Raw genomic sequence first — 15,462 nt, 5'->3', positions numbered from 1 at the left:
TTTTAGTCTAGACTTGAAGGCATCTGACAAGGGGGCAAGCCTAATGGAGGTGGAGATATTGTTCCACAGTTCAGGGGCTACGACAGCAAAGGTACGGCCCCCCCTGAACTTAAGGTTAGATCTCCGGACTGTCAGGAGCCTCTGAGGCCTAACAAAATAAATTGTTTGGTTCCTGTTGTTGTCAGTTAAGGCCATGGGTAGGTAGGGAATTTATTTAATTGTATTGAATTTTTTCCCACGGATAGGGAATTTTTTTTATTTTTTTTTCCACGACAACATGGATGCATGTACTCTGCCAGCATGTTTAATATCCATATACTAAAGGTTAAAATACAAAGACACAAAAGTACAATGTACAAAGGTAGTAGTAAAAATGCCACCCCTAAATACTACTCACTAAATATCCTGACGTTAGAGAGCTGTGCAAAAATTGTGAAATACTTTATATCTCATTGACATGGACTGCACTTTTTTACTAAGATTTAATAAAACTGTATTGTAAAAAAAAAGAAAAAGATTTTTTTTTTTAACTCATAAAATATATTTGGGTCGCACATAAATCGACAGGGTCGGTCGGCAACCAGAACCAAACAATTTATTTTGCATGGCCTGAGGGACCTGGTGTTGGAATAGGGGGATAAGAGGTCTGAGATGTAGGAGGGGGGCTGACCATTAACCCATTCAGTGCCAACCACGAGATTAGTCGGGTTAACTCGCCATGCGTTGAGTGCCAAGACCCGAAAAATCGTTATTTCTTTTATTAGCAATATCCATAAATTTTTCATCCATCCAGCCTGACGTTATCATTGGGAATGGGTCTGAGCTCGAAAAGGGCAAATACCGCCGCCTATCGTCTCCCGGATGGTATTGCACAGATTGGGTGGGACTGTGCATCAGAAAAAAACTCCGGTCCCGGGGTTTCCCTTCTCGGGCAAGCAGTAGCTGTTACCACATTCACTGGGGAGGCATCCTCCTCCTGGATCTAACCACAGCGCTCAACACGGTCCACCACAACATCCTCCTCCTGGATCTAACCACAGCACTCAACACGGTCCACCACAACATCCTCCTCCTGGATCTAACCACAGCACTCAACACGGTCCACCACAACATCCTCCTCCTGGATCTAACCAGAGCGCTCAACACGGTCCACCACAACATCCTCCTCCTGGATCTAACCACAGCGTTCAACACGGTCCACCACAACATCCTCCTCCTGGATCTAACCAGAGCGCTCAACACGGTCCACCACAACATCCTCCTCCTGGATCTAACCACAGCGTTCAACACGGTCCACCACAACATCCTCCTCCTGGTCCTGGATCTAACCACAGCGTTCAACACGGTCCACCACAACATCCTCCTCCTGGATCTAACCACAGCACTCAACACGGTCCACCACAACATCCTCCTCCTGGATCTAACCACAGCGTTCAACACGGTCCACCACAACATCCTCCTCCTGGATCTAACCAGAGCGCTCAACACGGTCCACCACAACATCCTCCTCCTGGATCTAACCACAGCGCTCAACACGGTCCACCACAACATCCTCCTCCTGGATCTAACCACAGCACTCAACACGGTCCATTACAACATCCTCCTCCTGGATCTAACCAGAGCGCTCAACACGGTCCACCACAACATCCTCCTCCTGGATCTAACCAGAGCGCTCAACACGGTCCACCACAACATCCTCCTCCTGGATCTAACCAGAGCGCTCAACACGGTCCACCACAACATCCTCCTCCTGGATCTAACCAGAGCGCTCAACACGGTCCACCACAACATCCTCCTTCACCGTGTGCACTCCAACATCGGTCTCTCTCCGATTCTGACACCTCTCATATCTCAGAGAGAACCAAGTACGTCTCCTTGAGAGAGGCAAAATACAGGACACACTTTGTCACCTAGTCCTAGTGGCTGTGGTGTCCCTCAAGGATCTCTGCCCCATCCTTTTCACTCTCTAGCTTCCCCTTGGCCATGTCATCAGCTGGCATGGATTATCTTTCCATTGCTACTGTATGTAAATTGATTTATTTGATTCAGTTGATTAATTACAACACATGTGTAGACCAATGACACATGCACTAATAACATTTTCAAATGAGGTGGTTTTGATTCAATTCTGTCCGGTGGCATTCAAATTATATTTGGGGACAACTAATCACAAGTGTTTCACCCTTTATTAGACAATTAACATGTTACATTGCATCTTGGGTGAGAAGCTGATTCAGAAAAAGGTATTACTGTACATAATAATGTGAAATGCAGAAAATAAACGAACAACAAGAAATAATGTTGTCTAGCTGCATATAAAAAAAAGAAAAAAAGGACTGTAGCCCCTCATCGAACTGGAGCAGATTCTCCAGCGGCTATTCTTAGAAGGAATAAACTATTTTCTGGTGACATTAATGGCGCTAAGATTTTCCATTCAATAAGAGATTTAAGCCGCAGGGAGGAAGCACAGTCCATAGAGAATGGAGCCGTCACATCATGCCGCCTCGACACAGAAAAATCCTTGTGACAACCCAGCTACCCTCCTCCGAGAGAGGGGAGAAATTAAAGACACTGAAAGGCAATTATAAAAAAATGCAATACAAACTGTAAGATGTGACGGAACCAAATAAAACCCCTGTATCTTCCATTTGCCCTTTAAATGACTGTAACTGAAAGATTCTACACTACAGTTCACTGAAAAATCCTTCCCTTTCCCCAATTCTTGAAGTTTTGGAAGATGTTAATGTTTCTGCAGAATACCAGCTTGCCAAGGGACATTTTCCACGCGTCTCTCTCTTCTGTCTATAACAAACATTACAAGCAAACAAACAAATACACAGCTTCACGCATGCACACACAGTATAGGAATGATGGAGACCACACCATGCTGTAAACTAGCATTTTTTAGATTATATATTAGTCAGATTAGATTTAGATTATATATTGCATATATTTAGCATTTAGTTTTTTTAGATTATATATTAGATTAGATTTAGATTATTAGATTATATATTGTAACTATATTTATTGTAGGGCAAATATAACAGAGGGCATACATACCCTCATCTCGCACCTTGTTGCCCATATGCGCATGTCCAGAGTTAATTATATTGTATATTGTTTACACTGCCTTTTTATTCTATTTGTATTTTTACTTCTCCACTGTATTATAATTCTGTGACATGTACCTGTATGTCTTCTACTACTGTACCTCCCCCCTCTCCCATGCTGCTATGATGCCTGAATTTCCCCAAGGGGATCAATAAAGGAATATCTTATCTTAACTAGAGCGAGCAGAGGGGTTTGAGCTAGAGCCATAGGCATATCCCTAAGACACACAGACTCAACGGGAGCAATATCAATGGAGCCCACTAGTTTGCCAGACCAGTTTCAGAGCAATTTGTAACCCCCTTCAGTGTACCATAACCTGAAGGTAGGGGCCAGCCAAGCTGGGGATGGGGGGGGGGGGGTTACGCAACAGAGTTAGGCCTGTCTGTCTACATTATGTTTTAAATTACTTTTCAGTGATACAGTAAGTGTCTGTTGTTTGTTGGACAGGGTTGATGATGTGTCCCGTCTCCACAAGATTTGTACAAAAACAACAGACAGCAAGGGATCAGTGTGGCTCCCTTAGTTGACTAACAGTTATCAGATTTTCATCAACTTTCGTCAAACTCAAGACTCTTTAAATCTAGTGCTTAAGAAGACTAAAACGTAAAAACATTGTTACTCTAGAGATGTGCTCATCATATTCTGGGGAAATAACTCATTGGGGGGGGGAAGCAAACGTTATATGGACGACAAAACGTGTGTTGACTCATCAAGACGAGCAGCGTGCAGCCCTGAAACCGTAACCGCCAACGCTCAAGAGTTTCCAAAATCCTCAACTCTATTCCCCTTCCCAATTCTGTGAGGACTGTGAGGAATAAGTGGCCTTGTAGGTGTTTCTCCACAATGAGAATCAAGTGCACAGCTGTGCTAAGGAAAAAAGACAAAAGTAACTATGAAAACCATCTATTGGATATACTGTAGAGTGTAGATCTAGCCTCAAATCACCATGGAGCGTTTCTCTTTCAGCAGTTTGTTAATAATAATAAATTTTATTTGGAGGCGCCTTTCAAAACACCCAAGGTCACCTTACAGGGCATAAAAACAAGACCGTCAAAATTACAAACAATGGTCTTGGCAAAAGTGTCAGTGGAGTTAAAAACAAAACAAACGTTGTATAAGTATAAAATATAAAACAGTGCCACACAGTGACAGGGTACAGTTATAGTGAGTAAACCCAGTGTGCAAGGCAGTTAAAAGTCAAGGTTAAAAAAAATTAACAAACAACAAGAAGTATAAGAAACAGTGAAGTTAAAATAACAGACAGACAAACAAACAGCAGGGGGTATAGGACTGTAGGACAGTGACGGAGGTTATAGTGAATGCGAGTTTGAATAGATGGGTTTTCAATTGTGATCGGAATGATGAGTAGTGAGTCAGTCCTGAGATGGAGCAGGTTGTTGTTGTCACCACAATGGGTGATGGGACGCCTCTATAACAGGTGTTGCCGGCCCCCGAGAGCATGAGGGTGTTGCAGCCAGTGTTGTAGTCGAGTCAAAAAAAATCTCAAGTCCGAGTCGAGTCTCGAGTCCCCAGTGTTTGAGGCAGAGTCACCAAAGAAGAGCCTTTAATTCGAGTATGACTGTAGGGTTGCCACCCGTCCCTTAAAATACGGAATCGTCCCGTAATTGGAAACTAAAAGACGCATTCCGTATTGAACTGATACGGGACGCCCTTTGTCCCGTATTTTAAGGTTGCCAGTTTAGTGAGAGAAATAAGCCAGCCGACCTGCAAAAACAAGCTAAATTGTGTCAAAAAGTTGCGGGAAATAAACAGACATGGCAACTCTGGTATGATGGGCGTGCGCTCAGCAGCTCACCGACCAATGAGAATTAGCGCTTTCACGTTGCTAAGAAGAGTTCTGTGCCGTTGTGCCAATCCTCCGTCGGTGCGCTGCGTGATTTCTTTTCGAAGACGCTTTGAAAATGTCTACAGCAGACACCGACTCCACCGTGTCCTAAAAAGACAAAACGCCTCCAGAAATACAGACCTGAGTGGGAAGAGGCAAACCACTGGCTACATAGCGTCAGTGGAGATGTTTACAAAGCAAACTGCAAAGTATGTAGGTGTGTGTTTTCTGTGGCGCATGGTGGACTGACTGATCTCAAACAGCATGCCTCAGGAGAACAACATGCCAGAAATATAAGAACGCAAAGGACAATGAATGAATGAATGAAAACTTTATTTAACAGATTGCAGAATGGGTACAATACAGTACGGCTCAATACATACAATTGTTAAGGGGATGCAGACCTGAGAAAGACGTTTGTCTTGTTTCCATCAGGGTCCCCCATTTTCAATTCATATAGATGTGACACAAGCACAGGTGTCACAGTTCTTCATGACTGAAACATCTCCTGAGATTGATTCGGTATGGGATATTACATCTTATTTATCTGGTTGTGTTTTTAACAGCCAGGAGCCTACTCTTCTTTGCACTTAATTTTTTATTAATCTTTTAATTTGGGTCACACAAGTGTTTCATTGTATTATTGTCCTCTTTCAGTAAAAGTGTTCCCAGGCTTTGTTTTTACAGCACTTTATATGCATACAGTATTATGCTCAAATTGAGGCTATAGTTCAGCCAATTTATTTAAACAATGTTAAATGCAAATAAAGCACTTTAAACTTTAAGTGTGACAAAATGCTTTCTTGACTAACTGTTCCAAAATGCATAATGCATAGATTTCTATGTATTTTAGGGGGCTAGCTATTTTTAATATAAATGTCATAGATTGTTTTATTTAGATTTCATAGATTTCTATGCATTTCAGGAGTTTGGGGGGCTGGCTCCCCAAAATAATTAAATAACATAACCCTAAGCCTAACCCTAAAACCGAAATAAAGTAAAAAAAAAAAAAAAAAAAAAAGTGACAAAATCCGCCCATTTTCGCCCAAAAAACGCCCCAAAACTGTAAAAAGAACATTTTCTTTTATATTAAATATAAAAAATTCAAATTTTTATTTTGAATTTGAATGCCAACGTAACGAACAAACGTTTGAACATTCGGGCTCAGCCTTAGTGCCTGTGAGCTATTTAGCTTAGCTTAGTTAAACTAAGTCCGAGTCATCAGTGCTCAAGTCCAAGTCGAGTTACGAGTCCTGAAAATCAGTCCAGAGTCAGACTCGAGTACTACAACTAGGTTACAGGTGGTCGAGGGCCCTCCCTTTTCTAATGACCAAACCTCCCACACACACACGTACACAGAGCGACAGTCTCCAGTCACACACACTATGGTTGGGCCTCAGAAGCCTGGGAGTGTTCGATAGGGTCACGCGGAGCACAGCTCTATTCCCAAACTCTTCCTGCTGTGACTGCTGCCAGTTGTGTCAGCCCACTGACTCAAGCAGACGCCCTTGTTGAGAGCGATTCACCGCCTTGAGCAGAAACAAGTGAGACGGAGAGCGATAAAAAAGCAAAAGTAGAGATACACGTCCATCACTGTCAAGGATGGAGTGCAGCATCTGCAAAGACAGGACGCTTTGTCAATCCACTGAGTGGGCTTAATAAATGCTGGGGCATTTCTGCAAAGATGCAGAAAAACAGGAGACAATTGCATTCTGCTAGAACATTGCATTCAGCTGGAACCAATTGTGTCCGGGACATTTTATAAAGGGGTACCGTCTGATGTATCCATCTAATCAATGGAGGGACATTGGAAAACTTGGGCTCTCTTGACTGCAGTTCAGGGTTCCGACACATTGCAAAATTAAATTCAATGACTTTCAACTACTTTTACAAGCACTATTTTTCATTTTAAAAGGGCATTTAAAAGGATACAATTCACTTTGAAATGCTGATTCTTTATTGAAAAAAAAAATCTGATCTGATATGTATGGCTTAAAACCAATTTCTGACAATTAGTTACACCTTAGATAAAAACAAATTTAATTTCTTGATTCATGGATGAACAAAACTTTCAATGCGAAGGGTTGATTTGAATTACAAAGACTTAGGGCGTTTTCACACCTAGCTCGTTTGGAGCTGTTGTTCCGAAACCTGGAGCGTTTACCCCCTATTTCGGTTCAGTTGGGCATATATGAACACTAGGGCTGTCTTAAATGCTTCGAAGCTTCGAACGTTCGATTCGATGGCACAAGCTTCGAACATTAAAAAAAAATCGAAGTTAAAAAAAAAAAAAAAAATATAATTTTTTTTTCAAAAAATTTTTTTTCAATTTTTTTTTTTTTACTTCGATTTGTGTGTGTGTGTGTAGGTGTGTGTGTGTGTGTGTGAACTACCCATCCCAGTTAGGACAGCCGAATCCCGTCCAATCTTTCGCCGTCGACTAAAGACTCACTTCTTCAACCATTATCTGAAATGATAAAAAAAAAAAAAAAAAAAATCTAACCGTGACTAACCTTACTGTCATGCACTTGTCCTAATAAACTAACCTACACTGTAACACGCAACACTTTGATGAACATTGTTACTCAGCTGATAGAGTTGTACCCTTCTTGCTGTCTTGTCGTACAGAACTTGTAAGTCGCTTTGGATAAAAGCGTCAGCTAAATGACTAAATGTAAGTGTGTGTGTGTGTGTGTGTTTGATTGATTGATTGATTGAAAACTTTATTAACAGATTGCAGAATGGGTACAATACAGTACAGCTCAATACACACAATTGTTAAGGGGATGCAGACCAGAGAAAGACTTTCGTCTCGTTTACATCAGGGTCCCCCATTTTCAATTCATCAGGACATATATGACATACATGACATACAGATAGTCAGTACTGCTACATCTATACATTTATGACATACCAGATTTGCAAATACAGTACTGTTTGTGATACAGAAGGAGTCAAGAAAAGGGAGTATATACATTTGACGTAGAAACTGTACATTGGAGGAGGTTGGGTGGGGGGGGTTGGGTACATTGGGATATTGACAACCATACTGGGTAATTTACATTGGAGGTGGTTGGGGGGGGGGGCACACTGTATATGTGTGTGTGTGTGTGTGTGTGTGTGTGTGTGTGTGTGTGTGTGTGTGTGTGTGTGTGTGTGTGTGTGTGTGTGTGTGTGTGTGTGTGTGTGTAGGTGTGTGTGTAGGTGTGTGTGTGTGTGTGTGTGTGCGCGCACCTTGTAGAATTCCACACATAAGAAAGAAAGATACTGGGATGAATAAACAAAATAGGAAATAAAATGTAGAAATGCATGCAATACATAAATAAATATGAATCTCCATATATGAAATATAACATTTAGATAAGGTGCTACTGAGATGTTTTGGTGAGTTCTTTGTTTTTTTGTGGAAGTTGCCCTTCTTAAAAATGCATGAACATTCACTGATAATTGGTCTGTAGTGGAGTCTACAAGGTCTACATTGCCGGACCATGTAGAATCCGGACCTTGTAGACTGACATAATTCTGTGCATAGTTTAGTCTACACAGGCCATATTTCAAATAATCAAAATCTTACTTCATTCATCTTAAACATTCTTGATTTGGGGGATTGGTAGTTCCCATGAAATCTGAAGTTGTTCAAACGACAACAGCGATCCACCTTGAATTAAATCACACAGCCGAGTGAAACCTTGTTGGATGAGTCAGTCACGAAAGGGGCTACTTAATTAATTAATCCAACCCACTTTATTTATAGAGCACATTTAAAAACAACAACGTTTACGAAAGTGCTGTACAAGTCCCACAACATAAGATAAAAAAAAATATATATATAAAAAAAAAAAATGTAAAAAAAATATTTTTTTTAATTTTTTTTCGAAGCTTCGAATTAAAATCGAAGCTCGGCCCCGAAGCTTCGATTGCCAAAAAAAGCTTCGAAGGTCAGCCCTAATGAACACAGCAATCACATTCTGTTGCGGAACAAAACAAGCGGGCCGAGACCACCTAGAGAGGGTGGTCTCGGCGCACTTCCAAACGAACCCGACGCAACTCGTACGGTGTGAGAATGCATTCAATGCAATCGATTTTACAAACAGACACAACTCACTTGCCATACTGTATACGCGCTGCATGATGACGCAACTCACACGCGCCCTGGACTGTTCCATCAGAGGGGGGAGCTTCGGTGGCCAGTGTGAGTGGCTACAGACCACGGCACTTAAATATAAACATTAGTCTACCTGGAGACTCAATGAGGTAATTGTAGATGTCGCCATAAGACGTGTCTGGTCATTTAGTGGGATCATTGTTTCATTATCCTGTTCGGCTGAAAGGACACTGGCCACCAAAGCTCCCCCCTCTGATGGAACAGTCCAGGGCGGGTGTGCGTTGCATCACAATCCGTGTGCAATCTGCGCATGTGCATGGGGGATGCTCTGCTTAAAAACTGGCTTTTTCTCTGCCGATTTAGTTCCTATCGATTAGGAATGGCTTGCGCCGTGTTCAGGAGATTCTGGCGCATACAAGTCTATTCGATCATGTCTTCAGCACCCCCACAGCCGTATCGGCAACCACTTACATCACGGCTCTCATCCACATTCATTCATTTGCTCCCCCCGCTCTCCCCTCCCCGATTTCAATGTAACGCGGAGATTCAGGGTTAGGGGGGGACGGGACGGGACACCCCAAAATCTGACCAATGAGTGACAGTTTGCTCGCGCGTGCGTTTGTTTTGGTCCGCTGTTAACACAGCCGTGTGAACACAAACGAACTAAGGGACAAGTGCAACATTGTATCATTATAGTCCCTGTGTCTCCCTGAATCGGAACAAAGCAAACGAACTACAGGTGTGAAAACGCCCTTAAGCACCTTGTTAAAAAAAAATTGCCGTTTTCAAGGAATTCCAGGCCTCGACTTAAAAATAAATGTATCAAGTACTTTAAGCACTTCAGGACCTTGTGGGAACCCTGGCAGTTTAAATAGCGAGGCCTCTTTCACCCTCTACCACATAGCCTAATATGGAAAGGTGCCAGCCATTTCATGATAGTATCCGTTCTATTCATCCAAGAGCCCTGGTGTAAATCTGGCTTAAGAGGGTGTAGAAGGTGAGAGGCCAAAAAACTGTGAAAGATCACAGAAAATCTTGCATTCCTTATCCATGGAATAGCTCCCGAGTTTAAGGCTGCATCTTGAAGACATCTCAGATCTTGGCAAACAACACATGAATATTATTAACTCTTCCAACTGAGTGGTATTACTCAAGGCTGCTGGGATCATAAAACTATCATCTGGAAAAGAAAACGTCTGTGATTTAATTGTCTCATTTGGCTGAATTCCAAAGTATGCAGATCAGTGACGTTATATGTTGCTTTGCAACGAAAACATTGAGACAATGGAAATGACAATAAGTAAACCCACACCAAATCCTGGCACCACATCACCCCAGTTCTAAAATATATTTTCTTCCAATACACACACACACCCTAAATACAGCAGTCTGTAGATTTGACGTTATTTAACAATATCCTACGCATATATTTCACAATGTACCGAGACACAATAATGGACTGACGACTTAACGTTATCAGCTAAACTCTCTTGGGGGCCTTTCTCACTTACCTATTGGGATCGAATCACTGCTCCCGGGAACGGGGGGGGGGGGGGGGGGGGGTGTTCTCACTCAGTCGGACACACCCCTTTTTGGGATCGAACCGCGCTGATTCGTTTTACCCCCCGCTGAACCTGGGACAGTTGGATTAGGTGGTTTCGGAATCGGGCCAGTGGGAGTGGGGGGCGTGACACACACAACGTCGTTACTGTCATGCTTGCTTGAATTTTGGGCAGATAAAACCACACTGGACAATACCCACAAAAACGATATTTATGGGCAATTTGAGAGTTCAGACCTCAACCAAAAACAAGCATGTGGAACCTCACAGCTCAGTGGATGAAGACATGAAGCCACGTTACAAAGCACAGCACTTCTGGCTCGCATTAGGCCTGGCAATTTTTGTTTGCCATGCTATTTCTATACATTAGTTTCTTGTTTGAATGCATTTATTTCTATTAGACCAGTGGTGCGCAACCAGTCGGCCGTGATCGACCAGTAGATCAATGACCTGTAATATAATTGCCACGAGCAATGGGATAATGTTAGCTGCTGGACAGGCTAAGCGTTAGCTTAGCGTTAGCCATTTCTGTATACTATACTTTCTTGTTCGAATGCATTTATTTCTATTAGACCAGTGGTGCCCAACCAGTCGGCCGTGGTCGACCAGTAGATCAATGACATTCAATATAATCGATGCAGCAATGTTACTAGTAAAAGGCTAAGCTAACTAGCGTTAGCCATTAGCTTAGCGATATCGTTAACCCTGCAAAACGCTCAAAAGCGGACTCTACAACACCATCCATTCGTGATAAAATGGGGTGGGTTATATTGACAAGGCTTGACAACAGAGGTTCAAATATAACTTCATATTTATTGGTTATTTGTTCATTTTATATCAGCATCCAGTCTCCGCCGTCTTGTTAAGACACTTCCTGTTTACATTTTCGAACGTGACATCATCGCCTACGGCAAGCGTAAACGCTCAAAAGGCAAACCGTAAACAGAACCCGGAGCGAACCAAGACTGCAGTGTGTACACAAACTAGAGGGGGGAGAGGGAGGGGGGAAGTTCGCATTAGATCTCGGAACGGGCTAGAACGGAATGGAATGGAAACAAATATAATGAGTGAGAAAGGCCCCGGACTACCGGACAAAAACCTACTTTTGAGGTGTAGCCTACATCGGTCCGACATAAAGTCAGCAGGTGGTCAGTTCAAACAGAGAACATTATTTCCACAGCTGCAATGGCTCGGTTGTACATCCCCATTCAATGCAAGGACCAATATATGGCAAAAGAGTATGCAGGGAACATTGATCTGTTCATTTAACAATGATCACAAATATAATGTCTAATGTATTTTGTGTTGTTTAAACTTTATAGTGTTTTTTATTTTGTACTCTATATTTTATATTTGTTTTTTTGTATTTTGTAATTATTACTTAAGTTTTAAGTCTGTATTTATAATTGTATTGTCTCGTCATTATTATTGTTGATGTCAATGTTGTGTTTGTTGTTAAAAAAAGATAAAAAATATAAACAATGATCACAAATATCTGATCAGAGAAAGTTGCCCTTTGTGTTCTAGTATAGTTAACTTATAGACACTGGAATGCCATTTTATTTTTCATTGTAGCCTCAGCTTGCATTTTTTACAATCTTTAAAAATGTATTACCCTGACAGCCTAATCCGGCTGCTACTGAAAGTACATCAGAGCAAACTTTAAAGTTGAGGGTGGTGGGAAACGCATTCACCAGGTGAATCACTATATCATCACAGCTATTACTACTAGGCAGATAAGACGAATCAACAAGCAATAAAACTGGGGGTGTAATGATTCAATTTGATTCCAATTACTTAGGCAACAAATCAATGCATCGTAAAGTCTTACACTTTGACCACAGCTCCACATGAAAAAAAAATTTAATAACACATCTGGCATGACGTTTATCATTTCACAACAACAGCATGGCGTGATGGAAGATAATTCAGAAACCAAGGTAGGTCTTCTATCTCTGGCTTGTCGTTTGCATTCACCATACTATGAGGCTATGCAAAATTACAGGTAATCTCTCAGTGGTGTGTAGGGATGGGTACCACTACCGAATTAGGTACTTTTAAAAAGGTACCTACCGAATCATGTCGGTACTACAGAGTACCGATTCACGTGAGATCCTTCGGTGCCACATTTCGGTAATGTAAAAAAAAATTATTTTATTTTATTATTAAAGAATTTTTTTATTCTTTTATTTTTTTTTGACGTCAATGTTTAGTTTACCACGAAACGAAACCTATGAAGTGTGCCGCACGTTCACGTCAACGTTCACACGCACAATATACGCTTACCTAGGATTTGACTTGATTCAACAACAAAGCAGTCGGGGCAATGACAAGCCGAAAACGGTCGAAAGTAGGGATGTCAGATATTATCGGCCTACCGATATTATCGGCCGATATTGACATTCAAATGTGATATCGGAAATTATCAGTATTCAAAAATAATAATAAAAATAAAAAATTACGGGCGGTCAGGTGGCGTAGCGGAGATTGCGTTCGTCACCAACGCCGGAGACGCTGGATTCGCCTGTTCGAATCCAGCTCCCAGCTCCGGCGTTGTCACCAGCTTGGCTGGCCGTTCACACTAATACAATTGGCAGTATTAGAGGGTGGGAAAGCTGGAGGGGTGGGTCCGGGTCGTTGTAAACAGCGACTCCTACAGTTCGGTCGGGGCGCCTGCTCAGCGCGGATAGGATCTAAGGGGGGTAGTGTGATCCTTCCACACGTTACACCCTCTCAGTGAGAGTCCGCGCTGCCAGGTGAAAAGAAGCGGTTGATTGGCTAGACGTGTGTCGGAGGAAGCACGTGATAGCCTCCACTCTCCCAGACCGACTGTGGGGGGTAAGTGCGCAGCGACCAGGAAGGGGATTGGGAATTGGCATAACGACTAACATTGGGATGGGAGAAAAATCTGAGGAAAAAGGAGGGGGAAAAATAATTAAAAAAAAAAATAATAATAATAAAAAATTATTTTTACATTTATTTCACCTTTATTTACCCAGGCAAGCAAGTAAGAACAAATTCTGATTTTATTTATTGTCAAAAGTATGCATAATGTTGTGTTAATTCCATGACAAGATATATGGGGGGGGGGACCCTGCATATATCGGTATCGGTTGATATCGGTATCGGAAATTAAGAGTTGGACAATATCAGTATATCGGTATCGGTAAAAAAGCCAATATCGAGCATCCCTAGTCGAAAGTGTGGTTATTTGAAGTTTGGATTCTTTTTTTCACAACTGAGGTAGGTAGATTACATTTTTAGAGACTAAAGTACCGAAAAAAGGTACCGTTGGGTACCGGTATCGATTCACAGGTACCGGTACCGGTTCAAATGTGAAAGGTACCCAACCCTAGTGGTGTGTGTGGGCTGAACGAACAACATCCGTCCCTTTGCACAAGTTATATTTGAGGAGGGGACGGGGACTTGGAGTTTTGAATACGATTCTGCATGCAAAAAAAGTTCTCCACATTAGTGGTTAACATCACATTTTTGTTCGGTACACAACGCGTACTGAACCGAAGGTCCCGTACTGAAGCGGTTCGGTACGAAAACGTGTACCATTACACCCCTAATTTAGATTAGTATCAATTATCAATTTCACAGATGGATGTAGCTGGATTTCCACATTCATTCACACCGATGCATCACATCGTTTCTACGCCCCTAAATAAAACAAAACTAATGACAAATCATTCAAGTAATACCAGTGACCTGCATGTTGCAGCACTCAAATTACTGTGTAGCTATTACAATGGTGGCTTCCTTGCCATGACGAAGGCACCACACTGCTACTCTTCAAATGAAAGCACCCAGATGGCCGTTGTTTTTTTTATGCAAAGCAAATTACTATAATGGAGATATAGGCCCAGCAAGAAATCCCTTTAATCATTTTAATAAACGGGTAATAGAATAGACATGAAATCACTTGGGGGGGGGGGGGCATGTTGGAAGCAGGGACATTAGCCCAGACAAGGATTATCAAGCTAGATGAGCCCAGAGTCATATCAGCTGCTAGCAAGTCAACAACAATGCAACACAAAAGTGCAAAAAAAAAAGAAAAAGAAGTTTAAATCATTTTCACATATCCCTCCTAGTTACACACAGTCCTCATATCCATCCTAGTTACACATACACAAATTATTTTATTATTATTTATGCAAATGACATGTCGTCAGCTTGTGACTGCAACTTGTTCCTGTTCGCGGATGACTCAGCCCTGCTGGTCTCTGACAAGGACAAGTTGCAGGTAGAAAAAGCCCTCAGCTCGGAACTCGGCAGAATCTGCACCTGAGACAGTTAAGGAAGTTCAGAGTATCTGGGAAGATACTCCAGTCCTTCTACTCCGGAGCTGTAGAGAGCATCTTGACTGGAAACATCACTGCCTGGTATGGAAACAGCACGGCACAGGACAAGAAGGCCCTACAGAGAGTGGTGCGCTCAGCCGAGCGTACCACTACCTCCCCTGCAGGTTCTATACAACAAGAGGTGCAAATCCAGAGCCTGCAGAATAATGAAAGACCCTCACCACCCCAACAACAGCCTGTTGCAGCTGCTGAGGTCAGGCAGACGCCTGCGAACCCCAGCTACTAGGACAGAGAGACTTCGGCTCAGCTTCTTCCCCCAGGCCATCAGAGCCTTGAACACTGAACTCTCCACACACAAGCACACATGAGCACACACACGACACGCACGCTGTACACGCTCGCACACTAGCAGCCACTTTAACATGAGCAAGCACACACTCATGCTGCACACGCCCACACTTATGGCCACTAAGGAAAGGTCACTTTAAAAATAGTATAGTAACAGTAACAGTGTATTGCACTACCAAAGGAC

The 15,462-nt window shown here is 42.3% G+C and overlaps 1 protein-coding gene across 1 annotated transcript in view; it reads right to left on the bottom strand.

The window, feature by feature from the left end:
• The window catches only part of cxadr (CXADR Ig-like cell adhesion molecule), a 140,359-nt gene that overhangs the window by 50,540 nt on the left and 74,357 nt on the right, over positions 1–15,462 (bottom strand). The gene's annotated exons all lie outside the window — the stretch shown is intronic.

The sequence above is a fragment of the Notolepis coatsorum genome, assembly GCF_963971535.1.
Source record: "Notolepis coatsorum genome assembly, chromosome: 8".
Lineage (NCBI taxonomy): Eukaryota > Metazoa > Chordata > Actinopteri > Aulopiformes > Paralepididae > Notolepis > Notolepis coatsorum.
The sequence above is the reverse complement of the archived record's forward strand: the minus strand, read 5'-3'. Positions and strand labels throughout refer to the sequence as shown.